Genomic DNA, 23,830 nt, shown 5'->3' with positions numbered 1-23,830 from the left:
CCCGGTAAACGGAAAACAATTCAAGCAACTTTAAAATTCTAGTTTAATTGCAATAGATCACTTTACCCTACATTCACTCCACACAATCAACTGGTGCCTCACGCCGGATGAATGAATATTCCAATTGGAAATCTTTCATATCTCACTTCTCACGCAAAATGTTGCGGCACTCAGTAACCACTCGCATTGGATGTATCACTCTCTTCGTACGCTTTGTTTATGTTCACGCGCTACATTTGAGATAGGGTATATACATGTGTTTGTGTATTAATTCTAGAGAATGTTCGGTAACGTCAAACTGTTATCTCTTCAGGCGCGTGTTATCTTACGTATAGAAGGCTTTATTCATGACAGAGCTGCGGGAGAATCAATGTAGTATGACATTGTGATTGATTCGTGGAAATTGTCTCTATGAGCACGAATGTTGATCTCATTACCATCTGACAATCAGAAACTAGGTTAAAGGTCGACCCACGCAATGTCCATTCATGCGACCAAGAACTCCGCTCAATGACTTCACCGTTTCATTCAGGTGACGGTGTAATTCAATGGACCGGGCCAGAACGACGATGAACACTGTGAAAAGTGGTGTATGTATTTTGTTGAGAGTCACAGTCACTCCCCAGGTCACGAGTTGAGTGTCGCTCTTCGTGTGCGCCAATGTTGCGCTCGGTGCGAGTGCGATGCTATGCTGCTACGGCTGTTCGTTTAGTTCGCCGCGTGCTTTCGTCCGATTGACAGTGTCGTGATTTCGTGCCGTGACATTTTCCCTGCACTTGTTGGAAACATTGATGGACCGCGAAGAGTTGGTGTCGTGGGCCCCACAGAGCAGTTGTGTAGAAGAAGTGTAGTGTAGGGCAGCGTGTGTGTTTGCGAAGTGACGAGGCTTCAGTGTGCCATTAATACACCACCAGGCCCTTGGTATTTTATTATTTCTGCGTTTCCATCGTTTGCCATCGCCACATCCCTCGCGTACTCCTGCGATCACGCCTTTCGCAGCCGCGTCATCATCGTCATCATTGCTTGCCGCTTGTCGTAGTCGTCGTTACCGCCTCTCACGTGTGTGCGCGCCGTGTTATTGCTACGGTGGCGTTCCGCTGCAGCAGCAGATTAAACAAAAATGGAGTTTTGCATTCACAGTGTAGCTTGAAGAAAGAAGACGAAGGCGGTCTGCACCACAGCGTGTGTGTGGGTAATGTTCACATATAGTTGAATAATTGATTAAATCGTGAATTAAACCATCATTCCGTCCCGGACAGATGGTTGCCACGAAGACGAGTTTGTTCATCCCAAACCAATCACATCACGAAAGGATTCGAACGAAATCCTATTCGATAGTGGCTCCAATAGTGCAATGTTCATCGAGAAGGAGTGAAATGTGTGGCGGAATTCGATTCGCTCTGAATGAAAGTTAAAAGAGGAGTAGAGTGTGTATCAAAATTGTGCTGTGCAAACTTCGATGAAGCCTGGCGCAATTTGCTGCCGGTTTGAGCATTTCCTGTTTATATACATCGTGTGCAGAGAGGAGCCGACCGTATTCACTTGGTAGGAAGAATTGATTCATGGGGATTGTGCGCTCATTTGTGGAGAAACCTGAAATGTACGACCGAAGTTGGTGGGATAACTTTTAATTCAATAATTCCGTCTCTGTGGAACGAGATGCGATAGTGCTAATTTCAGCTTCGGACTCGAGCATAAAATGTTGCCACTTAGTAAATAATCCTTTTTGCGTTTGTGGCAGAGTCTGGTGATGGTGTTTATAATACCCGACAAATACGTATATATCGAGCAAAAGTTGGAACTAATTTTCGTCCTGTCAACATTGCTATTTTCACAAAGTGGAAGCTAATTGGGTATGAATTCTTATTAGAAAATTCCCGGCTAACGAGGATAATAGTGAAATGCATTGTGGAGCAAGGATGTGAAGCGGGTTGAAGCGCCCCAGGTGAGCTGGAAAGCTGTGTTAGTGTCGGCAAGGCGAGGAAAGTTTTTCAATCTAATTTGCAGAGGTGCCTCTTCAGTGAATACGAACGTATCCTAGAAACTGTGTCTGAGGATCTAAGCCGTACACTATGGAAATAGGACGGGAATTGGTGCTGAAATTTTTATTAGTTTTGTGGCTCTCTGAGCGATTGAAACAGTGGAAATGATGATGGTTTATTAATGAAGAAAGTTCTAAGCCTAATCGAATGAAGATCTCCGTGGAATAATGTGTAATATAGTTTGTGAACAGTGATATCCAACCATGTGAAACATCCACTGCAACGAAGGTCATACGCGGAGATATTGATCATTTTTCAACGATTTTTGGTATTTCAAGGAGCAACTTTCGAGAGAACACCCGGAATAGTGACCGAACTATAGACTATGGAGAGCTTCCTGAAGGAGCAATACTTACGAAACAAACTCTAATTGGACAACATTTCACTACATTGGATTATAATTGCATTTGTTACGAGAGTGTTAAAATGATATTGTTTGTTATCCCATATTTTGGGACGTTTACGATGCGCCTAACTGCCATATACATGCAAAAGTGGAGGTGATATGCATACATGGCAATTGGTTGCGAATTAGTTTGGATGAATATACGCATCATAGATGCATCTAGATCGACTATTGTCATACGTGTAGACTACGGTCAAACAAAAAAAAAACTAGGAAATAGGAATTATACAATTGAATTTTAGTGGGAGGGGAGTATAAATATTCAAAATGAGTGAGGGTTTTTTTTCCGATGGGATTCGAACTCCGGTTGTTTGGATGATGAGCAACAGCTCTCTCGAACGGCTATCTGGAATATAATTCTAGAGCAGTTAAAAACTCGTACATATAATATGAAAAATATGCAATCGGATACGTGGATAGTGGAAATGTCTTGAAATTTATAACACGTGTTTTAAGCGATCAAAAATGGCATGACGTAAACATGGAATTAATGGCCGATTGAATTCATACAAATCGATGGATTATGACATGAGCTGAATCCCACTGATTCTTCTTTTGACGTAGGACTACGTCTTTCATTTCTGTACCGGGGTGTAAGTTCAATGTTTTGAAAACGAGAGAGTGACGCTGGACTGCAAGGTTTTGAACGTTTGCACCTCTTTACCGACTGAATGGGGTGGTATAATAATCACTTCATCCGAAAGATAAAATGTCAACGAGTTATGAGATTGTCACTTATTGGCCCAAAAATCGTTTCAATAGCTTAAAATTGCTTCGAAAGCCAGCTTTTGCAATCATAACAACCTAGCTCATAGTTGATGATCGGTGATCGCAATGTGTTCCCGAACACGGACGCAAAATCTAGGCACCTGGAGAAACCGTCATAGCGAATACATGCAAGCTGTGATTTCTTTTGCTCGCTTGCATTAGTGTTTGGAAAACCATAGCGGACACATGCAAGGCGTGAGTACTTTTACTCGCATCAGTTTCTGTTCTGCCTTGGCATGGAACAGTCATGAAAAATTGTTTGCGTGTGAATGCGTCCGAGCGAACGAATGTTCGTACTCATTTACGCATTCGACTTGGTGTTCTCGTCATGCAATCCAATAGCATCAGTTTCTTTTCTGCTTTCGCATGAAACAGTCATGAAAAATTTCCACATCACAATAAAAACGAAATGAGCTTTATGCAAGGTTGTATAGACTTTATTTCGTTTTCATCGTGAAATGGGGCCCTCAGTTTCTATTCTGCGCATGGAATGATCATGAAAAATCTCGTGTTATTCTCACAAAAACAAAAATAAATCATGTATCAAACATCTTCAGTTCAGTTACAAGGCCACTCAAATTCCATCGGTTCGTTTCGGGACCACCAACAAGTTCGAAAGAGTTGAATTTTATGTTAATAACAATTCCACACTTATACTCATCCACACACACACAGTAACAAGAAAAACTTTCAGCAATTCTTCAAGATATTCATTCATTCATTCATTAAGAATTGATTCAGGTGCAATTTCAAATAAATGATTACCGAGCCAACGGTAGTCCTACGTCTACCTTGTGGTTAAATCACAGATATAACACACTTATTATTTTTAATTAGTTGAAGTTGCCATGCAAATGATAGATGATCATAATGAAGTTGCCATGCAAATGATAGATGATCATAATGTTTCGAAGTATGATCTAATTTCGACTCTGCAATGGTACCAGCGTGTAATTGAAGCATTTTAGAACATTTTTATGGCGATATAATGATTTATATTTGACTCCAACATATCTTCAGATCCGGCAGTCTCTTCTTCAATGAATCTAATCGCTGTGAGCTTAATTCAGTAAAAAAAGCGATACAAGGTACGATTCGTGAAATTCTGCAATTTTTTTATACAAATCGATAACAAGACAAGACAAGACAAATCGATAAAAAAAAATTCTCAAGACAATCGATGACTCATCGTAGAATATAGGGACCAAACATAGCCAGTTGCCATTTGCGACATTTCTCACTCAGATGAAAACCGATTTGACTCTGAAGAGATGTGGTGGAGTTATATGTCATGCATTGCATTGTATTGGAGAAGGATAATTTTGTGCTGAAAAAGATCCAAATATCGCTTTGAATGTTGACCCTTCGATGAAGCAGACCCACTTCGAACATAGCTATCTCATTGCTATATCCGGGCAGAATTGTGACTAAACTGTCTTCGTACACAGTATGCAATAAAAGTTTATCCACCCCCAGTAAAAAATTAGACTTCTTCCAAAAAAAAACACCAGAAAATTAAAACACGGTCAATGGTTGTTCAGTTTATTATTATTATCTGTCTGTCTAAAAACAACGCTAATCCATGCGAGTTCAAAATTTAAAAAACGATTCTCTTGCATTTGAGACATGATGTTAAAAAAAGTTGAAAAGTAACGCAAAAAATATGTCCACCCCTTCGGCTCACATAGTTTTAGCAGCACCTGTGACACCCTTTGGCTTCAATAACTGCTCGGCATCATCGTGGCATCGACCCAACAAACTTAGCAGTTGTTTCCGGGGTGATTTTGTCCCATTCAGTTGAGATCACCTGCCGCAATTGCTGGATGCTTGTTGGTTTTTGCTCCTGGAGGTCAATTTTCAAAATTGACCAGAGATGCTCGATGGGATTCAGGTTGGGAGACTGTGCTAGCCTCTCCAAAATATTGATACGCTTTTCCTTAAACCAGCGCAGCTATGAACTGTGCTTCGCATCTCCGTCTTGTTGGAACGTATATCTGCGCCTCAACTTTAGCTTTTGTGCCGACGCTGGTAGTTTTCGCTTTATGTCCAAATGTCCAAATAAACCTTCTTGCTCATGATTCCATCAATGCGCTCAAGTTCTCCAACGTCGGATTTAGCTATAGATTCCCACACTATGACTCTATCTGTAGGAAAAAATCAAAGTCATGCTCAGTTGCAAACACTCACTCAAACACTTCTTTCTCAAACTTTCACCAGTTTGCCGCCATTTTCTTGTAATACTATCAGACCTACATAGCATTACGTTCGTCTCGTCTGATCAAATCAGCTTATTCCAATCATAACTGGTCCATGAAACGTAGTCCTCGGCCCACTTTAATCTTTTTTAAATATTTTTTTGCTAACAACCTTGGCTTCCTAAGTGCTACTCTGCCCTTAAGACCTTTCTTATGAAGACGATTTCGTATCGATTGTGATGTCAGTTTCGAAATTTTCGGAACTGATAGTCCCCGGTCACGGTAGCTTTTGCCAATTTTATGATGTTCAATAATCAATTTTCGGAGGCTGACTTAAATTTGTCCTTTTTTTGAATTTTGCAACAAATAACTTCCAATGTTGAACACGAAACTGAAATTTTGAGCAAAAAAACTTCTAGAGCACTAAAAACAACTAGATACAATGTTTACATACGGGAAAGTTCTAGAATACACACTAAAACTCCGTACAACACATTTAAATCAAAGTATCCGTTTGGAGGTGGATACATTTTTTTTGGGTAATTTTTTAGCCTTTCTCATAATTCGTCACATAAAATCTCAAGAAAAGATATAAACGCCGTATTTTCAATGGCAATGTTACAAATAAACATGAATTGATAGATCGTGGAGAAACACTCATCAAACTAACCTGATTTCACCAGAAAAACAAGAAAAATTTAATCTGGGGTGGCTAAACTTTTATTGCATAGGGTAGAAGTACCTATCCACGCAATAGTACCTATTATGGTAATACGAGTGAGTTTTTTATTAGTTTAGAAAACATATCTTATTTTTAAAGGCTATAATATATTTTTGAACATCAGAAATCTCTTCTTTGTCAATTTGGGTACTTGATTCCATGCGAAACATTGTTATTCTGTTGAAAAATCTAGTTTGAAAATAGTGTGTCCCATTGATGCTTGCTTCTTATCGTTTTGCTAAGGAATATGCGGTCAAAATAATTAGATTTTTATACTGTGATGCATAAATGACAACCTTCTTGATGTTGTGGTTCGATCAATTTATACAATTTTATCGAAATAAACATGTATTTTTGTATTACCATAATTGGTACAATTTTACAACTACGTGCCAATTATCGCATTATCGAAAGCTGCCTTGTTATGGTTGTACCTCACGTTTTCACGCTGTGCAATTGCATACCATAGGGCGCTTCTTTTTACTTTTTATTTTTTTTTTACCCTGCACTGACCCCACACCAGAAGTCTCGGAGAAAGAGCCCACTGGTAGTGGACACTTACTAACAGAAACAAAAAAAAAGCGTGGAGAATCTAATTGTAAGCAAAAGTGAATTCCCAGTGAAACCTAGTTCCTTTGAAGGAACTAAGTTCCACTTTCATTTTTTTTCACTATAGGAAAAAAAATGAAAAGATTAAATGATTTTGAAGTAAAACATTTTTGCTTTAACGACTACATTGAATTAAACAACAATAAAAGAAGACAGAAAATCATTATAAAAACAAGAAATATTGTATAAATTGTTAAGTGGTTGGCACTATTAAAGAATATATTCTTTCACATTCCTGATCATATAGTGTCTCAGCTTGCATTTGAAAACTCTAATATTTGTGACGGCTTTCAAGTCATTAGGAAGTGCGTTATACTTTAATGGACAATAACTTAAGATACGCGTAAGACCCAAATTTGTGTATGCTCTGGTTCTCAGTAAATCATTGCCATTTCTCATATTTGTGAGGATAGCCCGAGTCGAAAAACTTATGCTGTGGTGAAATCTAGGATCGTGTAAGATGTTATGAATAGATACACTTGTTTGAGTGTCACACAAGCTTATCACTGGTATAATCGGTGATGTATAGCACGTATAGAGTGCAATTGTCGGATAAAATACAGGAAGATTGAAGATTACTTTTACACACCTATTCTGCAGCGTTTGTACTTTTTTAAGTTTTGATTTTGCAGCATGACCCCAGACAATAATTAAATATTGCTTTTGAACACTCTGTATTGTTTTGAAATAGCACTATGCGTGTTCGACCGAAGCATATTTGTTTGATGCACTCTGTTGAAAATTAAATCTTAGGTGAATATGCTTTGTTCGGTTCCTGAAGTGAAGCGAAAACTGCATCACAATCCTCACGCCTTTGTGGTTCTCTTGTCAGCTAGCCGAAAGGTCTAGCAACGAGGAGAAAGGCAGTTATTTTCCAACCGGGATTCACTCAACAACAGTCGAATCTAGAGATAAAACGGATATTGGGTATCCTGCCTATCCAGTCAATATGTTTTTTGGAAAAAAAACAATAATTTCTCATTAACAGAAGATAAATCATAACCGGAACTTGTAATGTTTGTTAATTCTTTTTTTGATTTGTAGTTAATCGATCAAAGCAAAAGTAAAAATAAGGCAAATATTGCCGAACAATGAAAAATAAATAATGAGTCTTGTGCAGAATTTATTGCAATTTTCAAAACCGCATTCTGATTTGGGAATAATCGCATTATTGAAAAGGGTTCATTATAAAAAGGGAAATTTTTCATTAAATCAAAACTTTTTCTGTAGTAAAATGACCTACCGGGACGTTATTGGAATCAAAAGAACGCCGATTGATAAGGTTAATTGCATTTACGATTGACTTGGTTAATAATACACTGTGTTAATCTACGAAATATTAAAAAAAACAGAAAAAAAAGTTTTTTTTTCTTTCTAATATTGTTATCCACTACACCTACACACAAAAAGATAGAAGCGTGCATGCATGTATTTCAAAACTTGAAGCTTTAAATTAAACTTTGAAATATTGTATATCCCATCTTCATGCGTTGGTTTTTCACGAAGTTGCAGCATTTCTAAAATCACTCAAACATTTCGATTTCGCGCTCCGTTCCCATAATTTTTGTCGAGTGTAGAATTAACGATGAAGTATTGCATACTAAAAATAAGATTTAGAGGCATAGTTTTATTTAAAAAATATTATTGAAGTATTATTTGAACCCTATTAACACTTTTCCCTTGTTGTCACTATTACTATTACCATAATAGGTACACTTATTACGAAACTACAGGAACACTATCACCATAATGGGTACATGGAAGTGGCATTTCCAAACATGTTTTTTTACACCATTTAGTCGACTAATCATCGAAATATCAGTGAGAATCTCCAAGAACAGAGTTCAAACTGCTAGAAAAAGTATACTTTTGTATACGTTTGAACTAGAATACAGTATTTATTCGCAAATGTCTGTAAGTTGGTCACATATCTCATCCATAATTAGTACACTTACTCTACTGTATCATTGAGTTGTCAATTATCACTCATATCTTTCATTTACGATCCCCTAAAATCGTTGAGCGGTTTATTTAAAATGTTTTTTTTTCTAACTGCCCAGTTTTGGCATATAAAAGCAAATCACTTTTCTACCAGTTGACCCGACGGATTGCACTTCGAACTCAATTGATTTCACTTTCTACATAATATTCATTGTTTTTGAATTACATTTTGCTTACATTTAGAAGAATTGATAGTTCCTATATCAGATTAAAAAAATCCAAATAACAGTAAATCTTGACGCTTCATGCAATTTTAGGACATTTGGCATCAAAATATTTTTTTTGAAAACCCCCATTTCACTCCCCGTTGGATGATTTTTCAGTTTTCAAAAATCTCAAACTTTGACGGCTGTGCGACACTAGTAAATGAAGTCCGATTGAGCTGATATTTTGCACAGGATAGTTTTTCGTGAAAATCATCATTTTTCAGAAAATTCCGTTTGAAAATTCGAAGGTAATTTTTTTTCTCATACATCCATTGGCACTCTAATGAGCAATACCCTGATGTTATGCACAAAAAAAAAACAATTTTGGAGTGTGAAATATTAATGGTTGTATAATTGGAGAGAAAATGAGATCTCAGGGAAAAGTAGTAAGAATTCATGAAAAAACTAACACATAAATTATGATATAGCCTTCTACAGAATAGTAATATTCCTATTTAAAACAATGTTTTTGATTTTGTGACATGAGAATGCTTTTGGATTCGTTTTTTTTTTTCGCGCAGAACGTGTTGTTACGTAACAAGCCGATTCCCGATTTTTGCAAGGCTTCAGCAAGTTTTCTGGGAAACTGAACATACAGAATTTACGTTATTCCTTTGTTGACAAATTTACGTTATTCTTTTGTTGACAAATCATAAGACAAAGTTCATTGTATGTTTTGAAACAGAGTTGGAAATACAAAATTCATGTTCAAGAGTCGGAAACCATGAAAAGCCAGGTGTTGTCACGAAAGTATTTGACTAGCAACAAGCGAATGTCTTCTAACTGATGATTCTTATAGAATTTTTTTCCCAATTTCTCTTTGACAACGTTTACTTTTTGGAAATAGCGCACTTCACATATGAAAACGGGAAGAAACATGTTTATAGTAAGTCAAAGTGTTGCCTCGTTACGCTGGAACGGATCATATCTCGATTTTCTCAAGAAATCTCTTGTGGATACAGGCCTTGGACACGTATGAATGTTTCCAGTAAGTCAATGAATAATATGTACTACAGCTTCCATAATCGAAAAAAAATCATCAAATTGTTTGGTTTCGAAATGAGAAATAGCATTCGGTGTACTTTTTTGAAAATTTGTGTATTTATTCAATGTCGATGTTTTACGGCGTTTCCAAAGAACAAAACAACTAAATTGTTATTTTTATTGTTGTTTCTGATACGATTAGAATCAAACAAATTGAATTCTGTATCCTCCAACTAAATGCATTATGGTTGGAAAATCCAAACAACAACTGCTATTTATGTGTTATGCATAATCGAAAACCTATTGTAAATTCAACATATTTGATCCTGATGTTCTCGATGATGTTCAAAAATGTTTGACCTATGTAGCTACTCAATAAGTTTGTAAAATGGCAAATACTTGATAACATTATTACCGAATCAAACTGCAAACGTGTTTTTCTATATGTTTCCAATCTGATATTCCGTTCACAAATTATTGTTGTTTCAGTGACATTGTCACAAATGTTTTTTCAATGAAGAAAGGAATCGTTTATTCGAAGCAATATTAATTTCCAAAATATAATAAAAAAAAATATTTAAAAAAAAATAGATAAGACCATCTCCCATAATCATTGGTGATTGACTACTCATCGTTATCTTCAGTGTAAAATGTTTCACTTTGAATACAATCTGCCTCATCTTCACACGATAGTTCAGAATTTATTGCATCTAATTCTGCAGTACATGGAAGCACTCTTAACCTATGTTCGTTTACTTTTTCAATAACTCATTTCTATTCAACATTTACTTCCTGCATTTAGGTCTCAAAAGAAATAAAATACACAACTTGTTTGAACAAGTATTACTGCACAAAAATTCGATTGACAATTACTACTTTATATTTTTGAGAAAATGCAACTTATCAATATTTCCAAAGTGACAATTTATCATCTACTTGTATGTTATCATGTGACGGTAATCGAAAAAAAAACTGAAAACTGCCTTCCAATACAATGCTGGTCATATACGAAATTTACTGAATTCAGTAATAAAAGTCATTTTATTATTTGAAATTCCTCAAGCAGTCAAAATGACTACTTTTGGGCTATATAGATATAACACATATATATCTCCGGAAATGAAGGAGGGAGACAATTATCAATAAACACTGTTATATGTTGTGTAAAAAGTCACAACATTCTAAGAAACTGTGCCATTATATACATAACAGCTTTCCTAATTTAAATTGAAAAGCAGTCAAAAAGACTTGCTTGGGCAATCTAGTGTTAAAGGCAAATTTACCATTTATCTTCAGCGATAAATCGTCAAGACGAAACATTTGAATCCGATTAAGTCATTTTCTCTGCAACAGTAACCGTGTTGATGTAAATCAACAGTAAAAAATCTGGGAATATCTATCTATCCTGGGAACTCGGAACGCCTTATGTAGCTCACATGTTCAAATTCATCAAAGAATTTTCTATATAAATTTTTTCCAGAAACATTTTTATTCATTACTAGCTGCGAACTTCGGCCCGCCCAAAATTGATTTTAGGATATGAATTCTTTTCAACATTCTCGTTTTATTACTAAGCAAACGTTCGTATATTCTTGATACAGAAAAATAAATATTCATTCATAATTTTTATTTTCCAAAAGCGTTTTTCCACCTGAGACACCATTGCCATTTTCGCTTTAAATCGATAGAATTCGAAGCTTAGTTCCGGAAACGCGAAATCCAAATGGACTGAACATGATATCATAGTAGAACATATGGGAATGTTTTTTATCCATTTTTCCCTCAAAATTTTTCTAAAAAAAATTCTTATCATAGCATTGGTCTACGGGCAGAGACGTATACAACAAAATAAAGACGGCTCAAATCTGACCATTCCTCTCTCGCGGTTTGCGCTTACCAACACATTTGGGGAACCATTTTTGTTTATATTTTGAATCTATATTATAGACAGAAGATATAGAATTACGTTGTTCCATCTGAAAATCCTAATCTACTTTCGAACAAAAATCAGTTTCGTTAGCGCAAACATCGAATTGACTAACAACGCTTATCACGATGTAATTGCAGAACATATGGGAATTCTATTTTAGAATTTTTCGATTTTCCCTCAGAGTTTTCCGATTTCTCTCATCATCTATCTATGGACAGGGACGAATCCAACAAAATGTAGACGGCCCAAATCGAACGATTCCTTCTTCGGGTCTCACGCTTAGCAACACATTTGTCAATCCATCTTAAGTTATATAGATTCACATAGTCTTCATAGAGCAAAACAGTCCCACTTTATAATCTTGCTTCTTCTTGGCTAAACTATATGAACAGAAACGAAAAATCTTATTTTTCCTTTAAATATAAAACGACCGTTGAATTGAACACTGAAGTAGCTTCACATATATTTGAACATTAATTTAGAATTATTGTAATCATATTATCTACCACAGCTTTAAGTTCTCGCGAACAATTCTCGATTATGTCGTGAGAAGAATCCTACGAGTTGGTTAATGTGTAAAATACGTCTGGCAGGGAATTGATACTAAATCAAACAGAACAACAGAAACATTAACTGTTGTGAAGTGCATTGCGTCCCGTACGCGAAGAAAAATGTCAGAATTCAACGGCCTCAAGTCTACGACCTGGTGAATACGGGGCTCCTCGGACCCACATGAGCAACATGATGTCCACACGACTTTGGTACGCGAACCCGTATGTGTACCTATGTGTGTTAGTGGATGCTGCGTTCTCCAACCATTTTCTTTATGTTTGTGATTTCAGCATGCGGTGAATTCGAGAGTGCAAAGAATATTGAATCAAAGAGGAAAACCAGAAAAAATAAAGTGAACCAGTGAAGTTGGTGGTGCGGTTCGGTGTTGATGTTGCTGATATAATTTCGCTCTCGGAATTAATTCAACCTAACAACTAGTTTGAAAGTCGTGCTCGGGTCTTTGTGCTGCTGCTGCTGATTCTCGAGGCGGTTCTGTGCATAAGAAATAGCAGCGGGCGTTTGCGGAGTGTTTTGCAGGCTGTGTATGCGCCAATGTGGGTGCGTGTGTGTTCAAGTTGAAGAAGTTGGAGTCTCGACTCTCGACTCGCGCAAAGTCGACTCGAACTTGTTGAGGCGTGTTTTGGTTTGTAAAGTTGTGCCAGCACAGAAAAATAGTGATAACCATCATTAATCTACCACCACCACCAATGAAGAGAAACAAGCTGTTGTGAGGGAGAGAAAGGGAAAGAAGGTGGCGAAAAGTTTTTCAATTTTTGTGCGCACGAAGAATACAAAGTTCAATCAGAGAAAAAGCAGCTAAAGGAATAATTCACGTCATCGGCGTCAATCAGCTGTCAGTGCCAAAGCACTCCACATTCATCACATTGGATTAGTCTCTGCACGCAAACACGCACAGACGACTCATTTCGGAACAGCCGCTGCAGTCGTCGTCTGCTTGGCCGTGTGTTGGTCCCACCATTCTGCGCTCTATTTTGAAGGTTAGCTTCTTTTCATTCCCAATGTTTTCGCGCAACTCTTTACAGGTTCTTGCTTATGTTGGTGGTATCGTAAATGTATGCTCATTTGCTTATTTTGCAGGTACAATTCATGGCAGAGAATAATAATAAACGTTTTCTTTGTTTCATCGATTCATTAAACGATTACATTTTCGTTTTGAGAAACATCTATCTGAAATCTTATTATTAATCTTAAGGGACTAAATTCAATATATGCTCCGAATAACTGAATGATGCCCAAAAATCACTCTGAATCTCTCCATTTTTTTCTCATTTTTGTTCGCGTTCCTTCAATAGTTTATGTGTTCACCTGCGATTATTTTTTTGATTCCTAACAAGAAACCGAATGTTCCAAATGAGCAAAAATATGTTTATAAATTATATTAGATATTGGTTTTTTCATGTTTTTGAATTTATTTTGGTACAAAAGGTGTACATTAGGGTGCCCATGAAAATGGTCATCTCTGATTTCAAAAAGTTACCCCAATAAAAATGTACACCACCTCGAAAAAACACCCTATGCCAAATATCAGCTCAACCGGTCTTAAGGGAGAGTGGCGCAAAGCGGTCAAAGTTTGACCCCAAGGGGGAAGTAATGGGAATCGGAGTTTTCGAAAAAAAATGGATGCCAAATATCCTAAAATTGCATGAAACGTCAAGATCTACTGTTATCTCGGGAATTTTTTTTTGTCAAAAATCGACACTCTGGGCTTAGTTTTTTTTTCGGAATACGAGACAAAAAGTATGGTTTTGAGTGCCGATGTAAATAGTTATTTCGATTTTTCATTCGGAACTTGCTGCGAAATGTTGATTTGCACGATTATAAACTCTGTGCAAAATATTCGGTGATTTTCCGGTTTTCAAAAAACTCAAATTTTAACGCCTGCGACACTAGTAAATGAAGTCCGAATGAGCTAATATTTTGCACAGAGTATATTATCGTGCAAATCAACATTTCGCAGCAAGCTCCGAATGAAAAATCGAAGTAACTATTTTCATTGGCACCCAAAACCATACATTTTGTCTCGTATTCCGTAAAATTCCGGGATAACAGTAGATCTCGACATTTCATGCAATTTTAGGACATTTGGCATCAATTTTTTTTTCGAAAACCCCGATTTCCATTACTTCCCCCTTGGGGTCAAACTTTGAACGCTTTGCGCCACTCTCCCTTAACCCTCTACAGCCCAAGCTCGCCGGGCTTCGCGGATTCTCTTTTCAAATTATTCAGACATTATTTTCAATATTCACCCCCACTAGAACGTCTTTAGAATATTTTCATCTATCCCACATACACATTGTTTTTATGCTGGCAGCTCTCTGCTAGGAGTATTTTATGTTGAAAGTCAGAAATTCGAGATAAGAGTGGAGTAGGTGTTTTTAGATAAATAAAAAAAACTTGGGCGGTAGAGGGTTAAGTCCGATTGAGCTGAAATTTTGCACAGAATTTTCGTGGTTTTTTTTTTTGGATGTTATAAATCAAGTGAAGTGTTCGTGTATTTGAGTTATTGTTTAAAGTATATTTGAAGATGTATTTTCCATTTTTTGAGTGCACGAATAATGATTATTACGCTGTTGGCAACTGGATGCGTAGATGCTGTTTGAAAATCGGTGCCTTGTTGGTGGTATCGGTTCTGAAGCAACGGGGTGTCGTAGAACAAATTCCAATGATTATTTTGAAACTTTAGGACAATACCTGAAGCTTATAGGGGTTTTCGAAAATTCGAAAAATTACCAAAACGGCGACCATTTTTGTTAAAAATGATATATTTTTCATGAAAAATCTCTAAATAGCGATTTTTAAAAAATCGAAAAAATGAGATATCCTTAGATAATTCATTTTTACATGCTGATAAAAATTTCCAGCCAAGTTGGTCGAGTAGATCCTGAGATATCGATACCACCAGTTGAAAAAACATTGTTTGGAGAAAAACGCGTTCAAAAATTTGTACAGCAATACTATATCCCTTGTGGTGACTTCATGTAACTTTTGGATGTAACTTTCCAACGAAATCAAATATCGAAAAATCCTTTTAGGACAACATTTCTGAGGGCATAAGCTTCCCAGAAATGCAAAAAACAAAAATTCTTTTTTTTCGATTTTCCAGACTGGAGTCCCCCCTTAAGACCACTCATGAGTAACTCGGAATTGGTTGTTTGTTATTCTGTTATTTAGACTGTATGTGAAGTGCAGCATCATCCAAATGTCCATCATTCCTTCGAGTGGAGATTTTGCTTTGCTTTGAACTATTATCAGTCAATTTAAAATGTTTTTACATATAGTGCACATGGATGTGTATATAACAGCTAGGCAGAAATGATCTGAATTAAATTCAAAAAAATGCTCATTTAGTGTATTTTTTGGTTTGTCTTTCGAATTAGTTCGGACAATCTTGATTATTTGTCTAGAAATATCAATTGTTTGAGTAAATATAAGCATTTACGATCAACCTAGTTTTATAGCAGGAAAAGCAACCGAAAACCAGAAAAACCGTAAACAAACATAACCTTGAAAAAAACGGCTGGTAGAATAGACCACCCTTAACTTTTTGTCAAAAAAACAATTATTACAACAAGAATTCAACGCAACGGCTAATGAAATATTAGAGACGCATTGTTTTTGATACGTAAGAGGATTACTGTAATTTATGTTATATTCATTTTTATTACCAACAATGCTTATTTAGCAGATGTTTCCGGAGCGTTATCGTTATCGTCAATTGCTTCCACGTGACTCTTGGAGGTTCCTAATTTTTTCGTAGAACTACGTCTTTCATTTTATTTATCCCTTTTGTTTATTTTAGGTTCATTGGCATTTTAGCTGTAACAGAGCCGAATTTTAATCGTGTACATGTCACATATTTATCATATCTATAATTAGTACATTACACAGTAGCCATTTAGGCGTAAGAGTTTTCTATCTGTTCTTCCATTATCCAGTTAAGACTGGACAGCGGAGACAGTCGTTGATCCATTGTTGAGTTATTTATAGAATAGCAGCCCGATGTTTCTTGCAGAGCAGAGCAGTTGTATGGATGAATCGATCTTATTTCGACCGTGGATCGATCTCCATCCCTGATGATTGTTGCGTGGACGTAGTTATTCTGTAACAACACAAAGATGGTCAATGGGGGCCCTGAGTTTTGAACTCACGATCGATCACTTACTAAGCGAACGCGCAACCAATGTGGCTACGGAGACCCCCATACGTCTTTCATGAAGGGTGCCAAATCAGAAAACAGGTCACGTTTTTGTGAAATAAAGTTAACGTTAATAACTATATTCACTGTGAACTAATTCTCATGATACCAATCGAATCGGAATCGGAATTCTCTGAGATTTGTTTGATATGCTATACATTACAATTCGCTAATCTCTACACGGTTTGAATTCATGAAAACTGAAAGAATACATTTTTTCTGCCGATTTGTGTGTTAACCCTACCCGTATTTCGAATGTTTATAACTCGAACATTTCTCAACAGATCGGAAAGATGTTTGCATCAATTGATAGAAAATATTTCTACGCGTCTATCACCATTGATAAAATATTATTTTTCATGAGATGAACAATTGAATAACTGTAAAATGTCAAGTTTTGATTGGCCCGATTTATGGTTTCCCCAAAACAGACTTCAAAATCCTGTACCTGTGGAAATCCGTTTTGCAAATATACATGCAAGTCGGGGGTACTTTTGTTATTAATGTGCCTGGGGGAATTCGCTTTGCAAATACATGCAAGTCGGGGGTATTTTTTGGTGTGCAGTGCTTTTGTACTCGCTTGTCGTTGTGCAGACCGGAATATGTTTCCCTTCTTCTTCTTCTTCTGTAGGAGCATTACACCACTGCGACCATTAGTTTGATCTATTGTAGTGCACTACAATATGTTTCCCTAAAATGTACTTTTAAACTGTGAAGCCTGGGAAAATCGTCATTTCAGACACAAGAGGTGAATGAACCTTCGCGATTCGAGAACTACGTAAAGATGAGATGTGCAATATTTTCAGAGAGGGATGTAAACATATTTTAGTTCATATATTTTGGTAGTCCTAGGTATCATATCAAACGTAAAAGGACGGTCATCAAATTTATCTGTAACGAAGAACATAATCTATTACAAAAATGTCGATGCGTTATAAAATAATATTCGAAGTGGTAAACAAGTGGATTACATAATATAATTGCGTAGTTCTACGTCGAATCAAATGAAAGCTTGTTGATAAGCGAATCAAATGAATGCTGGATGAATAAGGCCAATTGAATTAGATATTGAAATTGTGTTAGTCCACAAAATATTTGAAAAAATAGGAAGAAAACGATTTTTTATTTCTTCCCGATATTTTTGTTCACAGCACAATTTGTTCGTAAAACATTCCAAAACTTGAAAGTTTGAGCTTTTAATTGATGTACATCCTATATTTGTGCATTCTATGTAAAAAAATTGTATTTTGTTTGTAATAATTACAAGCAAAAATTGACAATTATTTTCAGGGCAACCCAATAGTTCAACACAACAAAGCATCTTTACCAAATTTTACCGGCAGGGTTTAGCTGGCAAGAGCATATCGACTAATCTTACAATGGACACCTTTGAGAGAACGGTCTATTTTAGGAAACTAACGTTTCCAGCTAGATTGTCCTAAAAATATGCGACATTCTAATCTAAAGGGTGATTTTTTAAGCGTTTGGTTTTTAATTTACAGAAAATAAAAACAACATGCATATACCTTAGGAAATTGAATAGATTCCTCGAGTTTGGGACTCAAGATTTACGCTCAGTACTCAGTACATTGATAAACACACGCTAGACAAAGATTTCACAGAATTTATATCAGAACCACTAGGAACTAGAAGCTATGACTGACCAGAACGAATGCAATGTTTATAGTGTCGCTTTTTTCCTTTTCCCTCGGGTAAAACGATACATGATAGTCAGCTACGAAAACAATCATAGCTAACCATCGCTAACCATTATATTCATACTATGGATATTATTTAATGGACACGTTCTTTCAAACTAAACACTCACGCAACAAATTTTAATAACTTCTACAAAAGTGAACCGATTTTTAATTTTAGAAAACAAAAATAAAGCTTGTTTAGACATCGATGTGACCACCCCTTTTTTCGATAACGTGTTCTAAACGGTGGATAAAATTCTTCATGCACAACTCTAACATTACGACTTCGATGCTAGCCAAGTTATTTCTTCTTTAAGTTCCTCTAAATTTTGTGGCTTGTTAACATAATAACGGTCCTTCAGGTACCACCCCCCCTCCCAGAGGAAATAATCGACGACGAGAAATGTTGAAATTCTTGCCATATAAGGACAAAGTTTCATTAAGGCTTCGGTTGCTCGAGTAATACGATTTCGCTAAAAATACACGTTCTTGTAAATTGTACATCTTGACACTAAAAACCATCCGATTAGACTGAACAAGTAGCTGAATATCGTCCCAAAGTGGAGAATGCAGTGTTACCATCGACGGAGCGAAAAGAAAATTATAAGGAACTATTCAATTTTTTTACGTGAGCGTTTAATCTGAAAGATCCTGTATATCACAAGCAATTGGCATAAATCAAATACAATCATTTTTTTGACGTAGGGAACCGTCTTACATTAAGGGTGCCAAATCAGGAAACAGGTTACGTTTTTATGAAATAAAGTTAACGTTAATAACTATTTTTGCTCCGAACGGATTTTAACGATTTACATACCAATCGAATCGGAAATTTTCTAAGATTTGTTTGGTATGCTATACATTACAATCCCATAGTCTGTATATGGTTTAAATTGATGAAAATTGGAAGCATTCCCATTTCCCCATACATTTGTTCTGTCCATTTGTGCGCTTTACCGAACAGAGCTGTAAATAACGAGCAACTTATGCAGCCACTAGAATAGAAAAAACGAAGGGGATAGCAAAAAGAGAATATTTGCGAAGCAAACACCCTTGTATAGTAAGTAAGCTGTCCCTAGCGTATAGGTATTGCATCTCCTCCGAAACAACAAAGGTCGCTTATTCTGCTCGTTTTGTGTTTTATGTTTCCCCTCGAGCTATGCATGCTAGCGAATATTTCACTTGCAATGACCACAACCATCCAAGCCATGGCAAAGCAGGCGAAAAAAGAGAATAGTGCTAATAATAATAGGTCGCTTCTAGCCATCAGTGTTTGGCTTTGTTTGTGTTACTTTTTTTCGTTGCGCGAAACTTAGAACTTGTTCATTTCCTGTAGGGGAAAAGGGGGGAATTTGAACCATATATTGCCTAACATTTCCAAACCAATACGGTATAAATAAAAAATGTCACATTGTATACTGAGCTACACTTGTTTTCTCTCAATAAATAATGTTTAATCATTATATAAAGCTTCAATCTACCAAATATATCATAAAATAAAAGAGATGATTTTTGGACATTAAAATTTGATGCGGGTTGATTTGGTCCTATGTGTGTTTCATTGAAAAAAAAACATACTTATGTTTATGTAAAGTATTCTGGGATAATGTTACAATCAGTAACAAAGTTTTGGAATCGATACCAGGTGTCTTGGCCAGATTCCAGACCAGAAAAGTTGGATTGACACCTTCTCGAATTCTGCATGAATCTTTTTACTGTTGGTCGAGCATTTTCAAACACTTTGATGCTTGGTCAAAGAAAATCCGTTCTCGATGACCTGCGTTGCTCTTTCAAGCTCCTCCTTCTTCTAACGTTGTCTGTCCATCCTCTTTTTGTAATTCAGCGGCATCTGGAATTAATTAGACCAAAAAAAAGTCTCAAACCTGTAGGACCAATTCACCCCACAGAAACGTGTCCATGTTACCCCACACAACATGCAAAAATTAAAATGCAATTAATTTCATTTATTGTTATCAAACTTACAGTTTCGCTACATCAAATTGTTCCTCTTCTGTAGGCGAACAGAACTGTGCTGCACGATACATGAAAAGTTTGTTTAATAAGCGGGAAAAACCTTAAAACCACTATCGGAAAACTCACATTTTTTGACGATCAAAGTGCTTGCTGTGTTTATGCTACCGTTTCCCTCTACTTGTGAAGTTTTACCAAAGGTTTTTTACTTTAGGTGCATACGGTTCAACAATAGAAGGAAATGACATTATAAAAAATCCAAGTTGAGCCGTAATTTTTTAGATAAAGGGGTGGTCCAAATCACCCCGTGTTGCCCTACATGTGAAAAGCACACCTTCGATATTTTCAGTTGCCATTCGTATCTGATCTCGTGCGACTCGGCTCTGTTCTCATGCAACAAGCTCCTAGCTTTGTTGATGATTTTGACCGAGAGTCGATTTTTCATAAACGGTCATTCTCGCGATGTTTCATTTTTATCGCTGCAACTGTGTGCATCTGTTAGACGCGTGTTCGATACTTGTTGAATGGCGATGCACCGGAGATGCCTTTCGTTAAATTCTCAGTGCAATGCGTGCATTGATATAAAGGAACAAATTGCGACATCTAGACAAGCCTCTTAAAGCCAAAAAGAAGAAGAAGAAGTATGACCAATTAGTGTATTGTTCTCGCAAAGGCAAGAGATGCTTCTTGAAGTGATTCTACAAAACCATTCAAGCCATTATACCTTTTCAGGGTCCCCGGAACTTTTTTCTAAAGAGTTATTTATGAAAATGTATTTGATGTATTCGCAAATAATATACGAAATCATAAACCTACAAATTAAAAAAAAAGCGTAGTCCTACGTCCTATGCGGTCGTGTCCCCGAATTTTTTTCTGAATAAGTGACGAAAACTGATGTCCAGCAGAGTTTTTTTAACATGAACTTTATTAAAAAATTGTATCTCGAAAATTATTGGTTGTATAGAAAAACTGTATACGAACAAGTTGTAAGGAACTAATAAAGCTTTCAAATAATGTTGTCTGAAAAAAAAATTTTTTTGTTTTACAAAAAGCTTAACATTAAATTTTGAACAGCTTTTAAACCATTCTTCATTCCTCCATATTCAAGGTGTGAAATGAATAAACATATTTCAATTATGTAATATGTTTCTGATGGTATTTGCAAATCATTAAGCCAATTTCTAAAAGCATCTGTTTTCGAAGGATTTACTTTACTTTGAAAAACTCAAGTTCAACACATTTAAGAAAAAAGAACAAAATTGGAAAAATTGATTGAAAAATTGAAATGATTAAAATTTCGACTATATCATTAAGTTTTTACACACAAGTGCGAAAAAAATCAATATAATATTTATTGAGTTATTCAAAATGTTTTTTTTACAATGTATAGTTTTATCGCAAAACCACTACCTGAAACTATCGTGAATAGTTATTTCTTTATAAACGAAGGTTTTCTGGCTATACTTTTTTTAAATAGCCAATGGTGAAACGCATATGACGAGATTATTAAATATTCTAAAATAAGAAATAATGAGGTTAATAAATAGACACATGTCGACCAGAGTTTGGTCGTTATTTGGGAATCACACAAGCAACACTACATTAAGAAAACGAAGTTCATCTTGGAGCTTTAGAGCAAGTTAATAAAAAGGAACACCGCAGATAATTTAGGAACTGTGAACTCCTCTTCATGGCATTATTTGGCATGGCAGTCCGTTTGGATAGCGCAGTGGTATCGATATAGCTTCTTTTTTCCCTTTAGTCCACACGCCGAAGTGGAGGACCCTTCTGATTTGATACGAAAATTTTTGAATCTTAAAAATAAAGTTAATGACTAGAAGTTTAAATTATAATTACGATCTTGCAATGTGATGTACAATATGTCTTTCCTCTTTTTTGCGAGCCTATGTCGCTACATTTCCTACCTCCTTTTTACTTCCACTCACAAATTTTCACGATGGGATATTCCAAAGTGTAGCCTCTCGAAACTTAAACGTGTGCTTTCACAATTGGAGCAAAAATGGAAGATCAGACAGCAGACAGCCGACAGCCAAAAAACAACAGAAAATTTTATGAAATTCAACCCCAAAATTTCTAGTCTTCAAGTCACAGCAGCTCTCCGCCACCAACGCGAGTTGCCTCTGTTCGTGAGAATTAGCATCGGCATTCCTCTAGCCACGGGGTGAGCAGCCAGCTTTAACCAATGCTCGCCGCCACAGATTGAAGCTTATGCTTATGGGGTGTGATCAAATCTGCAAACCACAGCCCCACTCGCTTTACGAGTGGGTCATAATTTTTTATTGCAGTATAAATTTCTTTAAGCATGATACATTTGTCAAAAAGGGGGCAGCAATATGACGACTGGCTGTGCGGGGGAATGCTCGGGAATGAAAACATTCTTTAAATCGAGACGCGTCTCGTTATCGAGAGCTGTATTTATTTAAATCGCAGTGCCGTGGGATGTGATGGCTCGGAATGATTGCGAAAAGAGGGAAAATTCAATAAGAAAAGTTGATTCAATTTGAGCTATTTGAGAAAATGTTTCTGGGACATTTAACGTGAATACATGGCTTCCAGACACAACAACGAGCGCAAAAATCAATAAGTGTAATGAAATCATAAAATTGTTACACTTTTTATGGCTTGGGAGGATAACTCAAGCGTTAATTAAACGATCCAGACGGGGAGGGCACAATTTCTCAAGATTCAAAGTTTTGCCAATCTCTCAATCACAGCCCACTTCAGTTTCAAGTGGCAGCAAACTCTCAAGTAGATGAAGCGCGCAACTGAAGGAACCCTAGCAAAGAGATTGAGCATCAACTGACACTACGAAGAAAATTCAATGTTCAACACAAATTGGCACATCGGATCCCGCTGTTTTCTGCAGCTAACTCAATTTGTTCCATCTGCACTTTTCGGTTCGAGGGGTGAGAGTGAAACATTTTTCTTTGTGTCGGGAGAATAGTTGGATTAACCCTGTGAGTGCGGAGCAAAATTTGTGAGCATATGCCAAAAATGCGTATGAGTTTGGGTATACAGCGCGGACTCGATTATATACAGTTTTTGATTTCTTTTCACTGTATATAATCGAATCCTGTATATAATCGAGTCAAAAAAAATATTTTTTATTCGTTTTTTTTTGCATGTATTTTTCATTTTTTGAATATAAAAGAGGAATTTGAGTTTTGATTTATACCCTTAAAGTCAGGAAATACATTTCTCACATGAAAAAAAAATTAATCAAAATTCTCTCAGGAAGTGATAGACGTTCAAATTGGATGAAAAAAATCCTTCTACGCATATGTTCAAATTTCAACAATGACTGAGTCATTGAATTTTCAGAAATCTTCAAAAATCACGATTTTTACCTCACTGTACATGTAATAGTCACTTAAATTACATTTTAACGTTAAAAGGTTACATTTCTTCTCAAAATTAGTCATATTTGAAATATAAAAAAAAATATTTGTATATATATATATATATATATATATATATATATATATATATATATATATATATATATATA

The 23,830-nt window shown here is 36.1% G+C and overlaps 1 protein-coding gene across 10 annotated transcripts in view; it reads left to right on the top strand.

Moving 5' to 3' along the window:
- The first annotated feature begins 725 nt into the window (after positions 1-725).
- Positions 726-23,830, top strand: part of LOC129770468 (fat-like cadherin-related tumor suppressor homolog) — a 576,674-nt gene continuing 553,569 nt past the window's right edge. For 6 of the 10 annotated variants that reach the window (XM_055773318.1, XM_055773317.1, XM_055773316.1 and 3 more), the window contains exons 1-2: positions 726-1,192; positions 12,705-13,412. The gene's annotated coding sequence lies outside the window, so the exon portion shown is untranslated. Of the gene's footprint in view, positions 1,546-12,704; positions 13,413-23,830 lie in introns of all 10 variants that reach the window. The other 4 variants (XM_055773312.1, XM_055773310.1, XM_055773311.1 and 1 more) reach the window with 4 other exon arrangements.

The sequence above is a fragment of the Toxorhynchites rutilus genome, chromosome 2, assembly GCF_029784135.1.
Source record: "Toxorhynchites rutilus septentrionalis strain SRP chromosome 2, ASM2978413v1, whole genome shotgun sequence".
NCBI classification, from domain to species: domain Eukaryota; kingdom Metazoa; phylum Arthropoda; class Insecta; order Diptera; family Culicidae; genus Toxorhynchites; species Toxorhynchites rutilus.
Note: the sequence above shows the minus strand (reverse complement) of the source record. Positions and strands in the feature narration are given on the sequence as shown.